Here is a 12,927-nt window from a genome sequence, read left to right on the forward strand (position 1 = left end):
CAGGCCTGAACCATTCTGGCCTGGGCATCACAGGATCGTGGGAATGAGCCCTTCCAGCCAGTGCTGGTTGTCCACACGTGAATTAAATGTGTCAATGCTAAATCTCGGGCACTTCCTGGCACATTTCAGGCCGCCTCTCGGACCTCTCCACCTCAGTTCCTCTCCCCACTAGCCCAATGTACATAAAAAAATTTTTTAAATTAAAAAATCAAGGCCAAAACTGTTTTGGAAAAGTAAAGCAGATGCAAAGAAAGTGATACAGGAGAGTTGGCATGTCCCTAGGTAGACAGGGAGGTCTCTGGTGGAATAAAGACAGCCATATCCTAAAACTTCAGGTTTTGAAATCACTCCTTCGCTCCAGGACATAATGTAACAAGGCCTTAAGGTTGATAAAATTCCTTTTGGCCTGACACACGGAACAGATCTGATAGATAAAGAGTGGATTACTTTGCTAATTCCTTTAGGATGGGCAAGCAGAACAAACCTGGTAGATGAATTTCATTAGAAGGCTCCAGTTCCCTTCTTCAAACAGCTCCCTTCTTCAGACAGGTTCCCTTCCCCAAGTGGACAAGGGAATGTATAAAAATAAGACCTTTTGCCTCACTCACGGGGCCACCCCCATTCGGGACCCCCTCCCACTCGGGAGCTCTGACTCTTTGCTTTCAATAAACTATCCTCTTTTTAAAACTCTTTGCCTCTCCTGGGTCCGTGTTTCCATTCTTCGGTCTCACGAGACACGATCCCGCCCACACCCAGAAACTGCCGGCAGATCCAATACCATCTACATCATTTGGGGAATCACAGGAAAATATTCCTCCATCAAAAGGATATTCCAAAGCCAAACAGTAATGACATCTGTAGTCTCCACATTGAGGTTTCCATCCAATGGTGCAGGGGAGAGCTGGGCCTGCCCTCCTGTCCCTTTTGATTTTTTTTAAGACTCTAGGCTTAAAGCTGCAGCTGTCCAGCAGCCCATGGTTGTTTAGAGGATTGCTTCAGAGGCATGATGACATTATACAGAGCAAATGGCTTAATATTCTGGCTTCCTCCTCTACTGCCTGGGACTGCTGGAAGAAACCTGGAGCAGGGATTTGGAGAACTAGTACTCCGGCTTCTGCCTGGCCCCCAGCTCTGCGTGCAAGGCTGTACCCTCTCTGGATGTCAATTTCCCCTTCTTTGACGTGAGAAATTAAGCTAAATGAGAACTAAGTGCTCCGCCCAGCTGTGATAGTTGTAGTTCTAGATTCAACGTGTTCCTCTTCCGAAGTAGAAGGCGACTGGCATTCTGCTGTGGAAACAGGAGATCTGTACAGATGTGGGAGATGGTCACGTCCCAAGAATTGAGAGGCTCAGAGTCATCCCTGTTTTTTTAGACAAGAAAGCTGAGACATGGAGATGCTGGGTAACCAGACAAAGGTGACTGCTAGAGGCTGAATTCAAACCCAGGCAGATCTTCCGGACTCCCAGTAGCAAGGACATCTTTTCCTTCCCAGGCTGTGAGGATCTACCCCTTGGTATCTGCTCAGGAAAGGAGAGGCCCTGCCCTCTGGTGACTGGCCTGACACAAGGGCACTGGGCAAGCAGTATGGCTAACCCTCGGCCCCATCTCCAGTGCCGGAGGACATGACCTTTAGGTGTGTCCTGTCCTGCTGGGTTGGTGGACAAGCAGGCCAGTCAGAGACATTAGTGTCCTGCTGCTTCTGTGCCTTCATAAATCATCACCACAGCCCCAGCCTCTGGCTCCTGGCTTCTCCGGCGGCTGCAAAGCTCCCTGATTGGTGGAGAGGCAGCAGAAGTAGCCCCCGCTTCATAAGCTGACAGGCAATGCTCCCTGCCCTGTCCTCTGGGAAGACTTCCCTGTCACTGTCCTAGCAGGCTGGTCGGTAGTAAAGGCAGCGCACACGACAGAGTCAGTGGCAAAGGACAACAGGGAAATCTCAAGGGGCTCCTCTCTTCCTGAAGATACTGAAGCAGTGGAAGAGGCCTGCCCTGGGAGGCAGAACCCACAGGTTGAAGCCTTGGCTTTGCTATTGATCTTGCCGGTGATCTCGAGGAAGTGACTTTACCACTCTCTGCCTCGGATTGTGCAGAAATAAAAGAACCGGACGGATGTTTTTTAAGATCTTCCACCCTCTATAACAACAGCCTTTTAACTCCCTGCCTCAGTGTCTTCCCTGCCTCCCCAGTGAAAGATGTGAAAGATCTTTCCAAATGTACCTTCGCTTTTTCTCCTTCCCTTGCCCTGGCTCTGCCACGCGTGCTTCTCCCACTGTGTATGGGCCAAAGGCCCTGCTCCTTAGCCTGGAATTCAAGACCATTCCTGGGGGCCCCTGCCTACCTCACCTCCCCGGCTGCATCTCACACAAGGCACTCGACTGGCATCACTGGAGCACACAGTGCCCTCTTCCAACTCTGGGCCTTTTCAAAAGCCGCTCCTTCTGTGGGAATTCCTTCTACTCCCACCCCCAGTCACCTCCTACCTCCTCCTCCTTCAGATCAGACCCTATGCGTTGAACTGACTGTTTCCCCTCAGTGCCCCCCCATAACTCCATGCTTCATACTTCCAGCATGGGGTCTAGACCTCCTTACTACACTTGCATTGTATGAGTCTGTCTTGCCCTGGGGTCTTACAAACTATTCCTCAAAGACAAAGATCCATCATCTGAGTCACTTCTGAAATCTGAACCTGGCATGGAGCAAGTGTTCAGGGAAGTTTTATTCAGTGAAAGAGACTCTGCTTCGAGAAAAGATCGACCTCGAAGCTGGTCTTACCATCTGAGGAAGACTTGAAAGGTTTTGCCCCAAACTAGTGGTCATGGCCGAGTTGCAGCAAAAACTCAGGAAGGCGGAACTGGAGACAACCCCAGGAGCAAAGAGGGCCACAGCCCGAAACGATGTCTCGGAGAGGATCCAGACAGTGGATTTTTTTTTTTTTTAATGTTCAAGTGTTGGTGGGTTTTTTAAAAGATTTTATTGGGGAAGGGGAACAGGACTTTACTGGGGAACAGTGTGTACTTCCAGGACTTTTTTCCAAGTCAAGTTGTTGTCCTTTCAATCTTAGTTGTAGAGGGTGCCGTTCAGCTTCAAGTTGTTGTCCTTTCAGTCTTAGTTATGGAGGGCGCAGCTCAGCTCCAGGTCTGGTTGCCATTTCTAGTTGAAGGGGGCACAGCCCACCAACCCTTGCAGGAATGGAGGAATCAAACTGGCAACCTTGCGGTTGAGAGGACGTGCTCCAACCAACTGAGCCATCCGGGAGCTCAGCAGCAGCTCAGCTCAAGGCGCCCTGTTCAATTTTAGTTGCAGGGGGTGCAGCCCACCATCCCTTGCAGGACTCAAGGAATTGAACTGGCAACCTTGTGGTTGAGAGCCCACTGGCCCATGTGGGAATCGAACCGGCAGCCTTTGGAGTTAGGAGCGTGGAGCTCTAACCGCCTGAGCCACCGGGCCGGCCCCCAGACAGTGGATTTTGAAGAGCCTGTTGACATGGGACTGATGACTCACAGAAATGTTCTGTTCTGAGTACCTGGGGCTGACCACCCCTCACCGACTAGCTTCCCTAAATCTAAGGCCTGACTCTCAGATCCCCTAAAACTGATTGGGCTGGAAAGAGGGAAAGATTCCAAAGTCTACTATATCTTTACATTTTAAGTTTTGCCTTCCCCTAAAAAGAGCCAACTTCAAAATTTAGCACATCAAGGGAATGTCTGTCACCATAAAAAAATGGGCCACTGTCTCAAACAAAGAGATAAACTGTCCCCATTCTCAAGAGACCGGTGTTCTAGGGCAGAGGAGCCTGGGCTAGAATTTTCTCCTTAAACTCAGCCGTGTGAACTTGGGCCAAGTGCTTCACCAGTCTGGGTCTTGGGTTCCCCACTGAATTTTAAAGACAAATCTCCACCCTGCCCTCTGAATTGGACTATGACATAAATGCATTCCTTGACTTGATAGAGGGGTCTGAAGCCAGGGTTTTGATGCTTGGAGCTCCAACAGAGGGCAAATGACTCATGGGAGTCCCACGGTAATGGGGATGGTGGCAGCCTGCCCATTACACAGAATGAAGCAGGTGCTTTTTGTTTTTAGAGGACTCCAAGCTGCAGAGAGCCCCGCAGTTGCAGTTCATTTCAAGGAAGCAATTTCTCCATCAGTTGGAACTGTCCAGTGATGGCATGAGCTGAGTCTGGAGAGGGTGGGAAAGGAATCAGCGGTGAAGGACCAGTTACAAAAGCAGGGCCAGACCAGCCAACCAGAGGTGATGCTGAGCAGTAATTTTCAACCTGGCAGTGAATCACAGTCCCCAATACCTGGGGGAAGCTTGACTAGAATACAGAGTCGCAGGTCTAACATACAGGGTCAGAATCTCCAGCAACGGGTCTGGGAACCTGTATGTTTTCAAAGCTCTCTGGGGGTTTCTTCCACCAGGGTAACCTGAAAAGGCCCTGGAAACTCTGATGGAGGCAGGCTGGGTTACCTGAAGAAGTGGAGTGTCCATGAGGCCGTTAGAGAGCTGGCTGAAAGAGGTCGGGGAGCTGGCATTTTCTTGTATTGGCCATTCTGCCGAGTCAGCCCAGCACTAATGCTTCCAGAGTACAAATCCCATTTGGTCATGTAATAGGAACGCTGATGCTGACACAGCAGGCAGACAGGGGCCCGGGCTCCATCCGGGGACGGGAGGTAGGCACAGACATTCAGCACCAACTCCTTGCCCTGAGCCTGGGAGCAGGCAGAGCAAAAGGCACCCCCTCCACGCCAAGCCTTGAGTGAATCAAGATGACTCAGGAGCATTGCCCTGCACTGTCTTCTAGGTTTCAGAGCCAGCCAAATTTCCTCCCCGTCTTCCTGGAGTTTGGGGTTGGCAGTGGAAGGGACGGCAGAAGGACTCTTGTTTGTCTGGTAGAGGAATCCCTTTTGCAGCACCCCAACTCCTGGGAGGCAGCCTTTGCTGGCACACCTCCAGCAACAATCAAGTACCATTTCCTGAGGTCTCCCTTCTTCCGTGGGACAGCAGTCATGTTCCCGGACCCTCCCGCCTACTGTTCCTCATTCTACCTTCTGATGTTACAAGTGAAAGGAAAACCTTTCTCCCCAACAGCCTTTTCCATTTAAGCTGGAACACGTGAAGCCCTTTTGTCTCCACATTGGACCGTTTGCCCAGGAGCAGAGACTAGATTTGAGCATAAGCTCCCTTCATAATACCTGGTACTTCATGGGAATGGAGAGATGGCAAAAGAGATGGATGGCCAGGACATGCATTACTGAGCTCTCGACCCCTGCTCCACTTGAGAAATATGTGCCCAGAGGGTTACGTAAGGCATAAGAGCACTTCATGACAAGTGGAGGTTTGGCCTCCAACCCCAGGACAGCCACCCCCAACCTCGGCTGGGCCAGCTGCCTGCCTCAGGGCTATAATCAATGTTCTGTCCTCCTCCCCCTAGGTCCTCATCTTGGTTTCTAACACTCAGATAGCAAGGAAAGGCCAATCAGTGAGAAAAAACAGGAGAGCAAATGTGTTTGCCCCCATGCCCCCCATAGACAATAGAGAAACCATACTTCAGATGAGAAATTCAAGGCACAGAGAGGTTAAGTAACCTGTCCGTGTCACACAGCTAGGAAGCAGAGGGAATGGGTCATGTATCTCCTATTCCTCATCCCACCATCTAGAAGCGCCACTTCAGTGGAGAGAATTTCTTCTTTTTTGTTGACCCCTTTTCGGAACCAATGAACGCAGACCTGACTCCCTACCCACAGCTGGGTTTATTTCTAACCTCTCCTGTGGAAGGATGCAGATAAAGTGGGGGGATGGGAGGACAGAGGGAGGAGGTGAGTGACCTGCTCACTCATGAGAGTGGGAAGCAGTGTCGTCTCTAGAGGAACAAGTCAAAACCGAGGCCCCCCCTGAGTTGGAGGGACAGTAGTTTCCAGGTATACTGCCCAAGGCTGTGGCTATCCATGCTGGATTCAGGGGTCGGGGACAGTAAACAGAACCCTGGAGACCTGGCTCTACCAATGACTTGCTGAATAACTTTAAACAAATTACTTTTCTTCTCTGGATCTCCATCCCTCCCTTGCAAAATGAGGAACCAGTGATCCATGAGCTGACAGTAAGCCACTTGGGTTAATACAACAGCCTTTACATGCTCTTGGCTTCGCTGAAACGATCTGAACTCCAGCTATCCTGTGCAGATCAGGATGTCTCACAATGACATCATGGAGGTTTCCTGGCTATCTATGACATCACGTGGATTTCTGGATTCTAGGGGCAAGAGAGGAGAGGATAAATAAATGGGTCCTGAGAGGCACCAAGGTTGGGAATCTCAAAATGGACCAGATACTGTCCTTTTAGATTCCTCAGCCAGGAGTGATTTTAAGCAAGGGAGAGAGGGGGTCAGATTTGCATTTTAGAACAGTCACTCTGGCAGCTAGAGCAGCTGGTAGATTGGATGGGAGACCAGAGGAAGGGAGATCATTTGGGGGTCCCTGTAACCGCCCCTGTGAGAGGTGGTGAAGGTTGGCTTAGAGCAGCGGTGGTGGCTGTTGGAGGAGGGAGATGACCAACACGACTACTGGGAAGGTGGATGGTCAGGGATGGTCCCATTCTACTAGACAGAGTGGGTTTCAGGGAAAGATGATGGGTTCCGTTTGGGAAGTAATGAGTATGAAAGGATATATATAGATCCAAGTGAGATACCCGGGTTAGGTCTGGACATAGAAATATGAATTCTCAGTGGGAATAGACCCATGGGCCTGAGTGAGCAGGGGTGAAGTATGGGAGTGGCCAGTACAAATGGTTCAGGAGCCTGCATGGAGCATTGAGAAGCCCAGGAGTCCATGTGACACAGAGACCACAGAAGGATGTGGCCATCGGCCCTCATGGTCCTCCATGGTGACTAATGCCTCCAGAGAACTCATGTAAGGACAGAAAAGGGGGTCATTTCACGAGTTAGGGCATCTCTATTGACCTTGGTGGAGCCCAACTACAGTGGTTCAGGATGGCAGAAGGTAGAGAGGCAACAAATTAGGATTTGGAAATGACTGTTCGCATTGGTAGTTTAATGCTCAGATGAAGGAGGGAGAAGCTGATGTTGCTGAGAAAGAAAGGCCTGGACGATGGAGGGTAGAAGGCACAGGTGGATGAATTGAGGTGGGGAGGTCAGGAGTCCACTGGGATGGAAGGTGGGTGGGCTGGAATTCTGCGTGGAAAGGAGGGAGGTTCCTGGGAAGTTCTTTCTCTGAGGAGAAGCTAAGTCATCTGCTGAGTCACGGGGAGGAGGAGGGGAAGAGGCTGGCAACAGGCTGAAGGTTTCAGGGAGCCTCTGAGGAGAGTGGGGAAGCGAGCTGGGGAAAGGCCAGCCATTCGAGGGCCAGCTGGGACTGGAGGCCACATGCACAGGGGCCCCTCCTGCACAGCCCTGCGGTTTTCTCCAGCAACCCTCTGCAGTGTGGGCCGGGAGCTGAGAAGGTGGAGGTCAAATCACCCAGAGTAGGCTGGGGTCAGCTGCAGCCAAGAGACTGGGGTACAGGGAGCCCAGTATATCAAAGGAATGAATGCAAGGATTGGCCAAGGATCAGACGAGGTGGGGAAAATAGAGGCCAGAAGGGGGTCAGGGGCTGGAGGCAGCAGGGACACAGAACAAGTAGAGGGGAGCAGGGAAGTGGGAGTGCCAGAGGATCAGGAGTGAGGGGTCGCCATTCTGGGAGGCCCTCCAAGACCCACAGAAAATTCTGGGAGTGGACATGGGCTAGGGCTGAGGCCCAGGTTCGAGGAGGTTCCCCCGAGAGGCTCTGGTGGAAGGTGCTGTGCCTCGTGGATGCTGGAATCCCCCAGGGTGAGGCAGGGCCTGGGGAAAGAGACAAACTGCAACCAGGAACCAAAGGCCTCAGGAATGTCACAAGGAATGGGCTATACAGGCAAAGGGCAGAGCAAGGCCTAAGCCCCAAGGTGGAGGGGGTTGTACCCAAAGTGTTTGGAAGCAGCCGTGTGCCCAGCCAGCAGGGCAGTGAGTGGCTTGGATCCTTAGCCCCTTCAGTTCTGCCTGGCACAGAGGCCCTGCCACCCTCACATCTTTCTTCCCTAACTGTGATCTCCGGGCCAGTACTTCCACCTGTGTGAGATGGGGACAATTAGAGCTTCAGAAAGAAGAAAGAGGAAGCCAAGGGCTTGGACAAATTAGAGCGTGACTACAGCATTCCCCTGCTTTGTCATGTTTTCATCCACTGGGATCACATTGGTGACTGAGGACAGGCACCAGGCGGGGGAGGGGGGGGGGCAACCGAGATTCCTGAGGGACTGGATGTCCTGGAGTTACTCCTGGAGCAGGGGAAAGGCCAGGGAGGAGACCCTGAGGCAGATCCCCATGAACAAACACACAAAACCCCAGAGATGAGAAAAGGGTAATGACAGACGTACAGTGGCAGAGACACAGACCCAGGAGGGAGGGAGGGAGAGAGGGAGAGGGAGAGAGAGGGAGAGACAGAGAGAGAGAGAGAGAGAGAGAGAGAGATCCAATAGGGGGACAAACAGGAAGACAGACTGCCTGAGACAGAGACAGGGAGAGAAAGTGCTAAGCAGGTTGGCCAGGCGCCATGGCTCCTCCCGGAAGCTTCTGGGCTGCACCCAATCAGTGCAAGATGGATGGCTGCTCTGGGAAGGCAGAGGCCACCAGGCAAGGCAGCTGGGCCATCTCTTCCATTTGCACAATCTGCTGCAAAAAGTCCAGCCAGGTGACCCTATTTGCCCACAAGCAGACTGAGGAGTGCCTCCTGAGGACTTCCTCAGGGCAGCAGGAAGTCAGGGAAGATGGATCCCTGCTCTGCCTCTCACTAGCCGTGAGGTTTGGCAGCCAAGGAGCTCCCTGCTGTCTTCATTCCCATCTGTAAAGTGAGAACAACCACTCACCCCTCAGTGATCCTGACATTTCCACTTGCTCCACAGAGGCAGGGACCTGGATAGCCTGGGGACATTAAGGGTGTCCTTTAGAGCCAACAAGAACTTGTAGGTAACAGATGCCTTCTGTTCCCAGCACTCTTGGGGGATAATTCCAAAAATATGGCCAAGCAGTTTGGGCTGAGGTGGTGAGTCATGAGAGTAAGCTGTGACCCCAGCTCCCAGGGCTGCACAATTGATAAAGATCCTACCAATTAAGGGCTCCTATCCACCTCTCCTCACCCCCAAACCCCAGCACCGAACCCTTATGTTGGGTGTCAATCCCTGTCACAAGGAAGAAAGGTTATGTTTCATCACTCTGTCCTAAGCATCCAAAGGATCTGCCCCAGATGGTAGCCCTCCCCAGCTGGGCTGGAAGAGACCCTCCTGATCCCCAAGGCCACCTGCAAACGGGCTTCATCCTGCCTCTCTGCCCTTCATTTGCCCCTTCATTCATTCAAATGCTGAGTGCCTACAAGGTGTATAAAATCTGGTAGGTGAGACAAGTAATGCTGTGATGAGAAGGCAAGCCCAGGACGCTAGGCAAGGACAGAGGGGACATAGCACCCTATCCTGGCTGATCCAATTCCATGGCCTTCAACTCCCTCTTCCAGAAAGCTTCCCAGAACTTCTATTAGGAGTGACTTCTTCTGCCTCTAAGCCACAACACTTCTTTGAAGCCCCATACACTGAAGTCTTATACAAGAGCTAGGAATGTATATGCATTATATTTCTATAGGTCGTCGTCTCCTCTTTGGGACAGAGCCCAGATCTCATCCATCTCTGCATCCTATCAAGCCCAGCACAGTAGCACGGAATCAGAGTTCAATGGATACATATTAATTGTGTGTCTCTGAACCTCAATGGAGTTCAATAGATGCATAACAGTTTGTGTCTTTAAGCCTCAGTCTTTTCAGTTGTAAAGCGGGGATGATAATTTTCCCTTCCTGATGTGGCCAGATGGAGCAAATGAGGTATTGCACACACAGTCCCCTGGCAAGCTGCAGGCTGTACAGCTCTGCATAGCCATAGGCTGGTGCTAATAACACAGCAATCTCAAGGCCAGAGCTGCACCCAGAGGCAGGGAGCAGGCGTCCCTCTGTCTGCAGCTTTTCTTCCTGCCTGACAGTGGTGGAGTGGCTCTCTGAGTCTGAAACTACCCAAATGTGGGCAGCCAGACTGAAGTGAAAAGAGAAGCCAGTGGGAGCTCACATATCCAAGTTCCAAGTTAGCCTCTAGCTCAGGGTGGGTTACTTTGGGCAGATCATTCCCTTCTCTGAGCATCAGTTTCTCCATCTGCCAAGTAGGAATAGCCTCTAGCTGGTTGGCAAAGCCCTGGTGAGAGTTGCAATGCACAGGAACCCCCACATCAATGTCCAAGTACTGTGCAATTGTGGGGTCACAGTGAGGTCAGCACCAACCATTCTGCAGACATCACCCCTTCCCTTCCACCCCAAGACTGGGTCAGGCAGCAGCCCCTCTCCCTGGGCAATGACGCATAGTCTCAAAGTGGTGTGCTCAAATATTTATTGAATGAATAAGAGAATAAATGAACAAATAAACAAATGGGGCCCCAGGGAGAAAGTGCCACTCTAAGTCTCCTGAAGCATTAGAGCCCCCTTTGGACAGGTCAACAATTCATCCTCTGCTCACCATCTCTGCCACTTCCACTAGAGTCTAAACCATCATCTCTCCCTGCATTATTGCCGTAGTCTCCAAACTGGTTTCCCTGCTTCCATCTTATTCTCCTACTAGTATCTATCTCTTCTCCACAGGATGACCAGAGTCTTTTAAAAATTCAGATATTGTGACTCTCCTCTGCTTAAAACCCTCTAGTTTCATAGTACTCTCAGGATGTTGGGAATCTTTAATGAGCTGACAAGGCTCTCCTCCCATCTCAATCCATCTTCCTTGAACCTCTGTTCAAGCCATCTGATTCTTGGTCTATTCCTCCAACAAGGACAGCGTCCCTTTCTTCTCCTTAAAAGTTATTTTCTTTCAAAAGCTTTCCGAGGACCCTCTCCCTAGATTAAGGATAACCTGCAACCTGCCCCTGACTTAGCACTGTTCTTTCTCATCACAACTCTGACAGGCTTTGATGTAACCATTGGTCTGTCTCCTGCCAGACTGTAAGTTCTAGAAGTGCAGGGACGTGGTTTGCCCTGTGATCTGCCTATTCAGGAACCCGCCTGGCACAAGAAGGGCCTCAAATACTTCCTGAGTAGCTGAGTGAGCCGGAAAGGAAGAAAGACTGAAAAGTCTTGGAGAGTAAGATTAAACTCAAACCCATCAAGACATCAGCAGCAGAGGGTGTGTGAGTGTATGAGTGTGTGTGTCTCTGTGTGTCCTCACATTGGCCACATCTTCACTGTGACCGAACCCCCTTGCCTTTGCTGGGGTACCTCTATGCAGCTGGTAGCATGTCTGAATGTTCCAGCCTGGCCCTTTTGCTTCCAGTTTTATTGAAAACTGGCCTTAAAATGTTAACAGGCCTCTCTCTACGTAGGTTAATCCCCTTTGAAAACAAGTCAAGAACCTAGCCCGGGCTGAACGGGTGGATCAAACGCTCTTTGTCAGCTGCGAAAGATCGCTCAGTCTAGAAAATGTCGCCTTCACCCCCGGCTCTTGGGGGCCCTTCTGGACCCTTCCTTCGGGTCCTCGCACACGTAGCGCGCACCAGGGCTCCGAGCCCGAGGTGCGATCAGCTCCGCCCCCCCAGTAACGGAGCCCTGGACGCTACCAAAAGCTCCCAGGGGTGCGTCCCGGAGGGGTTGGTTCGAGGGGAGGAGGGGGCGCCTCCTTTGCCTTTGGTCCCGCCCCGCCAGCTTGCTGTGATTGGCTGTGCGGGTCCCAGGCTCTCCAATCAGGGGGCTGACGCGGAGCCACGGCTTCGGTGTCCACGCCTAGTGGGTTCCTACTCCCGCTCCTACTTCCCTTCCCTGCGGGACGCGCCCAGCCTGGCACCACGGCCGTGACTCAGCAGGAAGGCGGGGCCCAACTGGGCCGGAAGGGCTGAGCCCCGCCGTCCGCTCCTGAGCGGAGCATTTGTCGGCCGACGTGGGAGTCCCTAGACCTAGTTCTCAAGCTGTCTGTGTGACGCAGGGAAACTGACGCCTTGTGCCCTTGGTTTCCCTCCCGTACACTGGAGATAGGACAAACACCTCCCTGGCGGTCAAGAGACTAGAGGAGCGTGGGCTTTTTGGAGTTTGTACGTTCAGGGTGCGAATCCCGTCCCCTAGTTAGCTAGCTGTGTGATCCTGGCCATCTTTCAATCCTCGTGTAAAATCTGAGAATGATTTTACCTCCACCTCAGGGTGTGACAGTGAAATGAGACAGTGTACACCAATGGGGAGGAGAAACAAAATGACTCAAGTTGCATAGGTGGCTGCAGAATTCCAATTAGGAGAGCCAGCTTTGACTAGCAAAACAAAAAGGACAACTTTGGAAAGCTGTCCTGGAGGCTAGGCAATAGACAAGATAGCGAGGCAGTTTTGCACAAGAAATGAGAAAGAACCCAATGGAAAAAAATGGGCAAAGGACTGGAATAGATATTTCTCCAAGGAAGATACGCAAATACCCAATAACCACAAGAAAGGATAACACAATTAGTCATTAGGGAAATGCAAACCCAAACCAGGAGATGACACTTCACACCCACTAGGATGGCTAAAATAAAAAAGGGGGGTGGTAGAAGTGGGGGAATAACGAGTTAGCAAGGATATAGAGAATTGCAACCCTTGTGCTTTGCAGGTGGGAATGTAAAATAGCACAACCACTGTGGTAAACAGTTTGGCGGTTCCTCAAAACATTACACAGAATTACCATATGACCCAGCAATTCCACTCCTAGGTATACAATCGAGAATTGAAAACAGGTTCTTAAACAGACATGTACACGTGAATGTCCTAGCACCATTATTCATAATAGCCAAAAGGTGGAAACAGCCTGTGTCCATCAACAGATGAATGGATAAACACAATTTGGTAGGTCCATACAAAGGAATATTA

This window comes from Rhinolophus hipposideros (genome assembly GCF_964194185.1).
Source record: "Rhinolophus hipposideros genome assembly, chromosome: 7".
NCBI lineage: Eukaryota > Metazoa > Chordata > Mammalia > Chiroptera > Rhinolophidae > Rhinolophus > Rhinolophus hipposideros.